This window comes from Lissotriton vulgaris, chromosome 5, assembly GCF_964263255.1.
Source record: "Lissotriton vulgaris chromosome 5, aLisVul1.2, whole genome shotgun sequence".
NCBI classification, from domain to species: Eukaryota; Metazoa; Chordata; class Amphibia; order Caudata; family Salamandridae; genus Lissotriton; species Lissotriton vulgaris.
In genome coordinates this window covers 1,083,463,775-1,083,476,226 of record NC_141693.1, presented here as the reverse complement: position 1 = coordinate 1,083,476,226, position 12,452 = coordinate 1,083,463,775, and the positions used below count along the sequence as shown (strand labels likewise).

The window sequence follows — 12,452 nt, the reverse complement described above, 5'->3', positions numbered from 1 at the left end:
TCATGAAAAACATGATGCATGGCAAAAAACACTTACGTTTGCGAATAGTTTTCTGTATACACATACAGGAAGTTATTTTCGCTATTCAAAGGCGAAGGAAACGTCACAATATTTCATGGAGGTGATGTGATGAGGGTGCTCCATGGGGAAATATTTTCTCTGTCAGGAAAATTACGACTCGAAGCAAAACATAGTTTCGCGCATTTCCATAATGCAAGAACTCCAGTGAACTGTCATTCCTGCGGCCACTCAATTTACTGATGACTATATCGTTGAAATGGAAAATAGCAGCAAAGTTTTATTTTGCATGATTTCCACATGTACTGCCGGATTTTGCGAAACTCCAAAACTCTGCAGAGGTCACCATTTGTACACATTTTTCTTTGCAATTCAGACCATTAAATGTACATTTTTTTAACGAGATTTATATTCAATTGTTATTGGAAACCTTGATTTGATGGTTGATCTTACCTTTCATGGTGCGACTTTGTTTTCATGAACATATATTTGCTTTCATCCTATCTATCTATCTATCTATCTATCTATCTATCTATCTATCTATCTATCTATCTATCTATCTATCTATCTATCTATCTATCTATCTATCTATCTATCTATCTATCTATCTATCTATCTATCTATCTATCTATCCATCTATCTATCTATACACAGTAAATAGTCCAATACAATCTATATTCTGGGTTGGTAATCCAGGTTAAATAAGGTTCCATGCCAGTGGTGGTAAATATTTGCATGTACCTATTAACTGAACTCATGTCAAGTGATCTTTCAAGTCTAATTTCCTCTCTGTATGATTCAAAACTTCATTAGAGTATTTCTTTGAATTTTAGTTAAGTCAAAACGCTTCTACGTTTTTGGGATGTCAAAAGGCATATTTCTATTATTGCTATGATTATTTTGTTGAAATCATACAAAACAATAACGAAATTTAAACATAAAAGGTGGTTGTTTGCCTTTTTATAAAAGTTGTTTTTAACATATGCCAACCCTGGGATAGCAGGCATATTGTCTAAACTTAGGCAGTCCACCAGCGCCTGCCTTGAAAACTCTGTCTTAGGAGTGCACCATAGCTTTAACCACAGTAATAAAAGGGCTATGCAAATTTGCACGGAGACGGGGTCGTAAACCATATTGTACTGGTGAAAAAAAGAAGTTTGCCTCAGCAGTGTCCTCCAATTTACACAAAATGACCCATCCACAAAACCTTTACTGTAGAATCAATCAATGAGATTGAGCGATAACATGCAGGTGAGTTATGGTACAATGATGGCTTCTCTCCCGGAATCAATAAGATTGCCCTGGACTGCTGCCTCTCAATACATTTGTAACCAAAGGAGCCATAACTCCGTGTTGTGTTTAAATAAACCAATAGGGGCCCATGAGGGCCTGGCACCTTCCTATTAGCAACACTTATGATAGCTTTGGTGACAGATATAAGGTCTACAACATCAATTAGCCAACTCTAATAAATAAATACGGTGAGGATCAGCCCTATTATCTTTACGCCCCCTTTGTCTGGATTAAATAAGAGCAAGAAATGTTCTATTCATTCTTCTTCAGAGATATGACACTCAATATTGGTGATTTGACTGTCTGAAAAAAGGGGCGATTGGCTATGTCCCAAAAAAGTCTAATATCTTTCAAATGAGCAGCTTTATTCAATTCCTCCCACACTTTCATTCTGATTTCTTGTTTCCTTTTCTGAATAACTTGCTTATATGTATTTCTTGCTTCTCTAATATCAGCAGTATTACGGGGCATTTTATTAGTGGCCAGATTCAAGGCTTTAAGTGCTACAGTACATTCAGGGCTAAACCATGACAATACAGCTCGCTCTTTTGGTGGTTAAATTGACAAAAGGCATTGAGAAATGACTCCACAGATCCCCAGAAAGCTGTCCAAGATTTTATTGGGATCTGCCTTTAAGGATGTCATGGAAAGCCTCAGTAATCAAAAACCAGTGAAAAACGTATGTGGATCATTGGAGCCCCAGTGTAATCGGTCCCACTATATTGCCAAATAATCAACAGGGTGCTGGTCTTACTAGGTGTACCATTGTGAAGAGAGGTCGAAAACCTTAAAATAATGAGGTTATGATCAATGTGGGGAAGTGGGCATACCTCATAACATGCAAGATTCTGTGCCAAATCCATCAATAAGAGGTTGAATTCTATTGTGCTGCTCTTGCCGCTTCCTGTAAAAGTGAGGGGGGTTACTTTACAATTGCCCTGAATGTCTGATGAGAAGGTCAGGTTATGTGATAAAGCCAACTAGATTAGAGCTTCATAATAGATTGAATGTGCAAAATGACCAGTATCATCCCCCTTGAACATTGGAAAACTCGCACTAGCTTTCCCATCTCTTGAATAAAGCCTACTGGGTGTGTAGAAAAAAAGTTAAAATAAACATTTACTAAAAGTATATTAAACACTTTTGACAGTTGGTGATTTAAAATGTGATAACATGGCTTTGATGCTAGAAATTTGACCTTCAAGTTTCTGATGAAGCATGACACAAAAAATGGCTAAGCCAACCATTCCTCTCTCAGCAGTTTACGGGACTGCATCGGAACAATACGATTTGAACCCATTAATGGCTACAGAGTCAAAAGCCCAGGTTTCCTGATAGCAAGTATATCAGATTTTGTAATATAACTCAGCCAATCCTCACTATAAAGTGTCCCTGCACTGTTCCAAGATAGAAGCGGCATACTCCAGCATGCATACACTGGTTGCCAGTTTATAAGGGCACGGAGGGGGATCGCATAACTAAATAAACTAGGGTTCATGTTGCTCCTGCTGCCCGATTCAGTAGTGGCATGGCCACTCTCCCTTGTGTGGTGTGAGTCAATACCTTCCATGGCAGATAACACCATAAATGTATTCCTGGACAGGGTATGTGAATCAGTTTGCATATTGCTAATAGGCTAGGTAGGCGCATGACCTTCCATGCCCGAGAGGGCCATCATTCTGTCTCCAAGTGACTGCTGGGCAACAGATTGCATCCTACTGTGCGATTGAGGGAGGGCTTGACCTCCATTGAACCCCCCCATGGTGAGCGGGGCCAAAGGTTTATTAAAAGAAAAGCCCAGTGAGAGAATCCTTAAAGGACTAGGTTTTACCATTCCAGCCCTGGCTTGAGCCAGAATATCCCTGGCCACCAGAAAGGGTTTGAAAGTTTACGATTGTGCAGTCTCCAGGAAATTGCCCGGTAAGAGACCCAATGCCCCCCAAGCATTGAACAAACAGAATTTCTTTGTATAGGTCCCAGCAGCATGTCATATTATTATTCAGCCAGTGTGCAACCTCGTTTTTTAAAGTTGAATGTTGATTCAGTTGAGGCTTTTGGCAAATAACATCTTATGGGCAGAAAGCGGGGGAAGATTGTTAACAGGCAGGAGGTCTAGGCCTCCTATGCAGCTCTTGTTATTTCATAGAGGTGGCCCCACTGCTTAAGGTTCTAGGAGTGCCACGAAAAGTTGTAGTTATTGACTGTGGGCCATTGCCACCCCTTTCACTCATTACTTTTGAATGGGAAGAGAGTTGCACAGGGGATGTGGGGGTAGTTCTGACCGCAGTGGATGAAGACCCCTGAGAAGGGCCCTGTAGCCCCTCCTGTTGCTCAATTAGGCATTTTAAACTGGCCTCAAGAGCTGTAATCCAATCATACCCAGGCCACAATTTATGGGCCACAAGTTTACCAAGTAGGCCATTTATAGTATCCCAGAAAGCATGGTCTGTGGGAGAGGAGTGGGGAGAGCTGACGGGGATATTTGGGCTCCCCAACTTCGATGTGGATTTTGCATTTGATTATTTTAAATACTGGACCTTTTGCCTTCATTTTGCCATTGGGCCAGGGTGCGGAGGAAAGGGAGCAGACACTCTAATGTTATATGGACCTGCCGCATCTACCTGACATATCGACAATGCTGTTACACAGTATGCCACCTACCCTTTCAAGGAAATTTGATTTGCTGGGTGAGCAAACCTCGGAGGTAGGACTGCGGTTAGTAGCATGGAGAGCAGAGGTACCCTGGATGGAACAAGGTCTTTGGCCATGAGGGAAAGCCGCCGCTCCATCAGTTTAATGTTTTTGCAGATAACATCAACCGCTCAACTGCGAAGCCCGTAAACTGTCAATTGTTGTATGTGGGTGTGTCTGGGGGCCCAAGATAGAGGCAGAAGTAACTTTGTTTTCCCATTTATTGTTGCAATTTCGCAGGGAGAGTTGAAAGTGAGGAAAATGGCCTACAATACCTTATCAACAGTACGCCTGATGGCTGCCGGTAAGCTGAAGCCAAGAGGGCTGGGCCTGGCCTCCTCTGGTCAATGATGGACTAAGAAGGGCCCGACTTGGCCAAGTATTCACCCGGGCATATGCCCGGGTGTGCCCCGCTCATGTCCCATGCTGCTGGACTCGCCTGGCGCTAATGAGCGATTCTCCTCATTCTTTGCTTCGCTACACAGAAGTCTAGGGTACATAGACAGCAACAAAGTTCACCTGGGCAGGGAAAACAGCAGGAACACACCTGTGCTGCTGGACTCCTCAGGCAGTCATCAGCACTTCACCTTCACCCCACCTCCCTACATGGAAGTCCGCAGGATGTTATTCCAGTCCAGACAGTACAGCCAGCAATAAGGTTCAAGTGAGCAGGGAAAGCAGCAGTAGCACACCCATGCTGCTGGACTCCTCTGGCGCTTATGAGCAGTTTACCTTCAGCCCTGCATCGCTACACAGAAGTCTGGGGGACTTACTCCCACCCTAGACAGTACAGCCAGCAACAAATTTCAGGTGGGCAGGGAAAGCATCAGGTACGCACCCTGAACAAATTATTGTGTGATTGCTTTTTTGTAAAGACTGATTTAATCATATTGTTTTTAGTTTAGAAAACTTTGATTCATAAAGTGCATAATCAAAATACATTCAGAAACTATTATTATATTCCTAAATAGTATAATATAAAAAATGTTAAAACATTGTTGTACTTTCTCTTTAAAATAGTCATGCAAAACAACCTAGCTATTATGCACCAACACAAAGAAGGACATAGCAAATCTTTTTCGGAACAATATTTTTAAATGATTTTCAGAAAGTACCAATCCCAACCATTCATGTTTTGGTTAATCGTTCCATGTGCACTAGGAACCATCATCAGGATAATGTTTTTAGATTATGTTCTTGCCTCACATCAGGCCCTGGCACACACACAAACAGTGTACACTTATAGCAAAGAAACGAGAATGGCGTACATAAATGAATTTAATGTTCTCTTGTTGTAGCTCCAGCGAACACGTGTTTCGTCGATCGGGACAAGAGACCTGCGACTTCGTCAGGGCTGGAAAAACATATATAAAAACAGAATATAAGCCCATAAATGTGGGCTCAATTGATACATACTGTACATAAGATGTGCAGTGGTCCCAACTGTGCACTTTTATATCAAATACAATCAAAAAACAGATATATGTGAACCAATCATTTCACTGCGTAAATGCCTTTTTGTGCAATAAATCATCTTACAATGTCTGATACATAGATTAATTGTGTTGGATAATATCTGACGTGGTGAGCAAAACAGTATTCATACCAGAAAGCAATTGGATGGGGTGGGAAGGCTTATAGCTGATGCAGTGGAGGCAATAGGGGATTTTAAGGAATAAAAGAGGGACATGTGCGCATAGAAATTATGTTAATGGTATGATTTGGTAGGGTGTAAATAATGGGTGCAGGCCCAGGCCTACCTGTATGTATCCCGGATAGCGTTTTGAGCCTAAAAAATGTGTAGAATATTATGGTCCTGTACACATATCTTATATTTATATTGAAGAGAGAAGAAGGGGGCCCATGAGGCCATAAACTATCTAAGGGACATACCTTTTGACTGGTTATAATTTCTTCCCAGCCTTAGTGCTGCTGGGAAAATTCCAAAGAAGAGTGGTTGTGTCTGTCCTAAATATATCTGTACATTGAATTGAGGATAATAGCAATATTAGAGCAAAATTTCTAATTGCAGAAGCCCGCAGCCCAAATGATAGGTGCACATGTTAATAAGTGCAATGGCGTACTTTGCGAGCTAAATAACGGCAGCAACGTGATTAAACATGGCGATAAGGACAACGCCAATGTAGTGCCCCTAGTTATCCATTTACAGTAATGATTAACAAAGGCACTGAGTCATGTGCTTGACTGTTTCAAACAGATGAGTGAGCTTTATCATTGACATTAAGTGCATCCTGTCAAATAGGTAGATTTAACGCGATTGTGGGTTAAGCCAGCAAGATCACTCGGTGGGGCAGTAAGAGGAGCACTGAGACAATCAATGAGTGGCTCCAATGCACTGCGTAAGTGTGCTTAGTAGTATGGGACAGAGGCAAATGAGCTGTCATTTGATGTTTCCCGTTTATATGACAATATCAGGATAGTCGGTCATGAGTAAATGTGGGGACGCCACTGTGTATAGTATTAACAGAGTGAGCTGCGCCATTAAGTGGGGTGACGGAAAAGTGATGGCAAGTGTGTTAACAGAACTCTGCCACTTACCCGAAACACACGTATCAGTGTTGTGTCTGTACGTCAATTTTTAGGCGGCGTATTCTGGTAGTTAGCGATGCGCTGTAAACAATAAAAGTACTCTTATATAGCTTAAAACAGTGAACTGCGAAGTCCGTAGTTGAGTTGCTACGTTCGTAATCGTAAATACCTGTGTGTGGCAGCGTCCTCTTAACATCTGACCTCGTCCCCTCAGTATGGCCATGTGGGTGTCGAACCCGGAAGGAAAAGCCTTTAAGTAGCCCAATCAACTAGCACAGGAGTGTATGTTAAAGATGGCTGCCATGTTGGGTGTGTGGTTCTGCCCGTATTGCGGTGAATACATATGAAAAACAGCATTCAATAAATATCAAAAATTGGCATGTACCTGTGCAAAAATCACAAGGAAGTCCCTAGAATAATGATATTATTTGGGTCACTATTGTACCTAGATTAGTACGACGTTGCGGTGAGCACTTATGGAAAGGAGTAATCAGTAGATATCAAAGTTTGGTATGTATCTGTGTAATATTCAAAAGTAATCACTAGAATGTTATTAGTTGGTTTACTATTCTACCTCAAATAGTTAAGCGTTGATATCAATATCCTAACCTGGACCCATAGTGTTCATGGGGAGAGAATGAGTGAGATAGTATATAAGTGTAGACTATCAATCTGCAGGAAGGAATGTTGGGGGTATTCAGGAAGAGGAAGGGCTGAGGTGGAAATGGGATGGGGACACAAATTGCATGGTTTTGCATGTGAGAAATATAAATATTGTTGAGCTTCATGTGACAAAAACAGATCATATGTCAGTATCATTAAAATATCTTATACATGATACGTAACCCACGGGGTGGAGGTTATTTATTATTTGGTAGTACATTATTTGACATTCTAATATCGTAAGTTATCTCTTCAAATCCCATATCTTGGATGTTCAGTGCCACATACATTATCCAATCCCATGCCTGTACAGTAGTTGGCACTATACAATGGCATGTCTACATCTATTATTTGTTACAAATTATCATGTGAGTCTATCAGAACAATTAGTACAATCATTACATTACACTTTGATACATGAGACATAGGGACGCTATAATAAATTTCAAAACAGTCTATCATCCTATTCTAAGACCATGGTAGAGAAGTATATATCTTATGCCAATAAGTTGGTATGTGATTAATGAGTCCTGGTTGTGGTCAGATGTTTAGTCGCCCAGCAAGTAGTGTAATTTGTGGTCTGTATTCATACCATGTTCTACCTCCTGGAGCTTCATGATGCATAGTGCCTCACTACGTCTAAGGTGCAATTCTTTGTTCCCACCCCTGGGGTCCAAATCAATGTGATCAATCCCACAAAAGGACAATGTCTTGTGTGTCCCTTGTGATGTGCATCCAGAAATTCTATGTTGGTGGTGCTCAGGTTCTATGTGAGGTGGATCTCCATGTGGTTAGAGTTCAGATTTTCACAAAACCTTGTCAGTTTATCCATGTAGCCTGACCATGTTCTTGCCTATTGGATTTTGCACAGCTAATGAAGAGCATTTCTTTGTATGAAAGTTAAAATATTGATTGAAGTGAAGGAATCCTAAAGGTGAGTTTCAGCAGGAACATAGTGGAGTGCACAGTAGCAGGAGATGTAGACTGTGAGAAAGTGGATGGTAGTCCACCACAGTAATAATGGCACTGTTCTCATTAAGATCTGCAAATGTTTCAGTAATTTATACCTGAGCTCAGCCCCGGGTAGCCATGATAGAGAGCACACAGGTTTAACTTAAGAAAAATGTGTGAAGCGTTTAAAAGTACCAAAACAGTTACAAAAGGCAAAAAGAGAACACAATAAAAGCCCACTACAATTTATAAAAGTAGAGTCTATATTATTGACCAAAATGACACCAAAATGACAAAAATCCAATAAGGGGGAAAGAGAGCTATGTATATTAAGATTTTTTTTCAAGAAGTAGCACAAAAAAGGGCAAAGCACCAAGCATAGGCAACTGGTCGTGCTGGACCACAATAAGTGTAATGTTCGAGGTCAATCGTGATGGAGTTAGGGTTCATATGATACCAGGTTGGTCCTGGTCAAAGAGTTAACTTAACAGTGGCAAAACCTCCAGGAGGGTAGAGTCCTCAGCAGGGCAAGGCTGCAGATTGGAACTGAAGATGGGCTTGTTGATGATGGGTTGACAAAGGATTAGGTATTGGTGAAGCTGCTGATGTAAGCAAGAAAAGGTCCAAGCAGGAAAAGTCTGTAGTGTATGCTAAGGAAGTTGTCAAGGTCAGTCAGATGTTGCTCACTGTTGGGCCAGTGAACCGTTATACCTTCGTACTTTGACTTTTGTCTGAAAGTCAGACTTTGAAAGTGGGAATAAGACCACTGGCTATGGCTAAAATGGGTTAGATGTCATTGAATGCCGGTCAGCATCATTATCACTATAAATTGATTTGCTACTGTGGAGAAGAATGTAGCAGTAGTTGCATTAAAACCAGGCCCACCCATGCACCGTTCAGTTAGCTCGCAGGTTGGTCCTGATCCAAAGGCTTGTCTCTAAGCAAAAAATAGCAAACAGTTTCAAAGTCCCAGGTTTTCAGGTTTAAGCAGGGTGAGCATATTCTGAAACAAGCCAAGGGTTCCACGACCTCAAAAGCAACACTTGGGTTTCAGGACTCACTCCAACAGAAGCCACCAGCACGGTACAGGGCAGATCCAGTTTAAATTGGTCAGCTTGGCTCCTAATTAACTTGGACTTTTTTGGGGCTTTTATGTCCCTGTAGCTTAACAGGAGGTTATCCAACTGACCTTTGAGTTAACTTATTTCTCCTGGGTACAAGTGGAAGCAGGTTCAGTCCTTAGGATTTTCCTCACATGTCTCAACAGCAGGTGCAGTCCTTCTATATTTCACAGGTCCATAGTGATCTGAATGGGGTTCCCAGGGGTGCCATATGTATGCGTGGCACTTGTCTAAAGGTGACTCCTGGCCTCCTCCCTAACCAATAGGGAAAAACTTCTCAGGGGTAACCCTACCCACTTTGGCAGCAAATCCTCTGTGCACTACCTCAAACAATCCCACAGTACCCCTCTCTACCTAAAACCAAGATGGCAGAACCTTTCATCTCTAGTACGGACTTCCTGTGCTCACGCTAGAAGTATAGCCAGGGAAATAAGAAAACCCTCCACTGTAGTCACTCAAAGCTGGTTATGGCAGTAGCTCCTCTCTCACTGGACCTGGTGCCTGACTAACTAAAAGGAGAATGAGGGCAGGTCGAGGTGCTAGCTACATCTGCCTGTAATATGGTAGGCATACTTTGATGTTAATTAAGTTCCTCAGCACTCCCCAGATAGTCATCCTATCATTAGAACAGTACTCCTGCCCACATTCATCCCATTTGTCCACACTCTGGGAGCTAGTTAACACGTCATCATGGAGCTATTCAGCCCCTGATTGGCAATGAGAAGCTCATACAAATGACCACTGGAGGATTTAGGCAGGTTAAAAGGGACTTTGTAAAGTGCATTTTGTAAAATTGACTTTTACCAATGCATGGAATTCGCAATATACATTTTTAAAAGTCCAAGAATTAATTCGTATAACTAGTTCCTAGGTGGAGATAACGTTATTTAATGTTCATATTAACTCCAAATGCTTTTCTATGGAATAGCTAACCCTGCCACAGTGAAAATAGCTTTTGGGGCCTTGTCAATGTAAGGACATTTTTAACTTTAAACATCCTTTATCCAAAAGAGGGGTTGGAGAGGTAATTATTGGTGCAGCACATATCCTGTCCTATCAGTAATAATATATACATGCAGTTGTTGTATACTATTATGTGTATATATATAATTATATATATATATATATATAATTATATATATATATATATATATATATATATATATATATATATATATATACATATATATATACTACTAATATAAAGAGAGAACAGAAACCTTTTGGCAAGCTAAACTCGGGAACCACAGCGCCAATCCACACACCCAATACATTGTTGTAATCCTCAGGGTGTGTAGATGGACATAGGCTGCATAAAATAAAAAGAAAACGTAAATTAAACTTTAAAAACAAAGTAGTCCCCTAAAAATAGCGCCGGCCGCGACATAGCGCTGGCCGCCACCTAGCGATGTCCGCAACGTGCGTGATGACGACAGGCGGGAAGGAGCGGTGACGAGCAGCAGGAGTAGCGTGAAGTCCGGAGCGCGGTGAAGTCCGGCGGCTCAGGTAAGGCAAAGGCGAGGCGGGAGGCGGTCTGGGCAATGTCGGGGCGGGCGGGGTAAGGCAAAGGCGGGCGCGAGGCGGTCTGAGCAATGTCGGGGCGGGCGGGGGCTATGCTGCCGCAATCCGGAAATGCTGCCCCCAGCCCCCTTCTGCCCCAGGCAACGCTGGGGCGGGCTGCTAGTATATATATATATATATATATATATATATATATATATATATATATCTCAGCAAAACCGTTTCAGTAAAGAAACACACCGCACACTACTCCATAGGTTAAATGCTTGGGTTTATTTTCTGTAGGATCCCCACCTACGGGTTTTGGACAACAATCTGTCCCTGGTCACGGTACAAACATTAGTCCATCATTGCTTTCCACATTATATACCTGTAGTCACCACTTGGCAACTATGGTGCATTGTGGGCACAGTAGTTTTATGGATTAGTGAAATTCCAAATCATGCAAAGTAAAATACCGGATCCCAGCATTTTCACGACACCATTAGTACTCACTTTAATTGTATTTAATGGTGAATGCCAAGGCGCAAAGTGAGGTCCTAAGACTGTTAGTGATGTGGCTGAATTCGCTCACATCTATTGCGCCAATTCTCACCTTAGTTTAAAGATACAGTAGTGGACTGAGTGTCCCTGTGTTCAGTGATGGCTGAGTGCCTGTGAGTCTTAATTCTGTCGCTACATGTTGTAGATCAACAGTAATTACATTGCATGAACAATTAAAATTAAAATCAATTCAGTTACTACATATCACATACATTGAATTCATGTTGTTCGACTTAGTTGAAACAAAAACTGCTTTGTTGCTGCACTATGTCATTCTTTCTATATTGCAACGAAGATTGAGGACTATGTCAATTCTTTGTCAAAACAAAACAACAGCATTAGAGCAGGCATCTATCTTATAAATGTACATAAAGTTCCTCATCGGCGTTGAGCCCCCAAGGGCTTCTTGTTTTGAATCTGATTATTAATTTAGACTCAAGCCTTCTCAAAATAGTTACTCGGTCGCCACCTCTCTCATGATCGCCAACCAACGCTATTCCTGAATATTTCATATCCTTCCAGGTTCTCCCTGGATGTGAGTTCAGATGTTTTGCTGTTGCGTAGGTTGGGTCATTGTTCTGGATTGCTCTCGTGTGTTCGAGAACATTGGACTGGAGCTCAAAAATCTCCAGTCCAATGTTCTAATAGAAATAAAACCAGCGGACAAGGGAGGGAATATTGTGATTCAGAATAAAAGAGACTACGTGGAAGAAGCTCATCGCCAATTAAACAATGCAAATAACTATGAGGTCCTACGGGAGAATCCAACGGCAACGATGATGTACAAACTACATACATGCATACAAACCTGGCAAGAAAATGGCCTTCTGAGCATGGAAGAAAAAAAGTTTTTAACAACTATACATCCAATAATGCCAACGATATATTTTCTTCCGAAAATACATAAGACCTTAATAAAACCACCTGCCCACCCAATAATATCGAGCTGTGGTTCACTGTGCGAAAATGTATCTTCATATGTGGACTACTTTCTGGCACCCCTTGTTCCAACTTTAAGTTCCTACATTAAAGACACTGGGGACTTCCTTAGAATTATCATGGGAGTGGACTGGCAACCAGAATATTGGCTAGCAACAATTG

At 41.4% G+C, this 12,452-nt stretch overlaps 1 protein-coding gene across 1 annotated transcript in view; it reads left to right on the top strand.

Moving 5' to 3' along the window:
- LOC147712037 (VPS10 domain-containing receptor SorCS1-like) overlaps positions 1–12,452 on the top strand; it is a 2,945,658-nt gene that overhangs the window by 2,297,390 nt on the left and 635,816 nt on the right. The gene's annotated exons all lie outside the window — the stretch shown is intronic.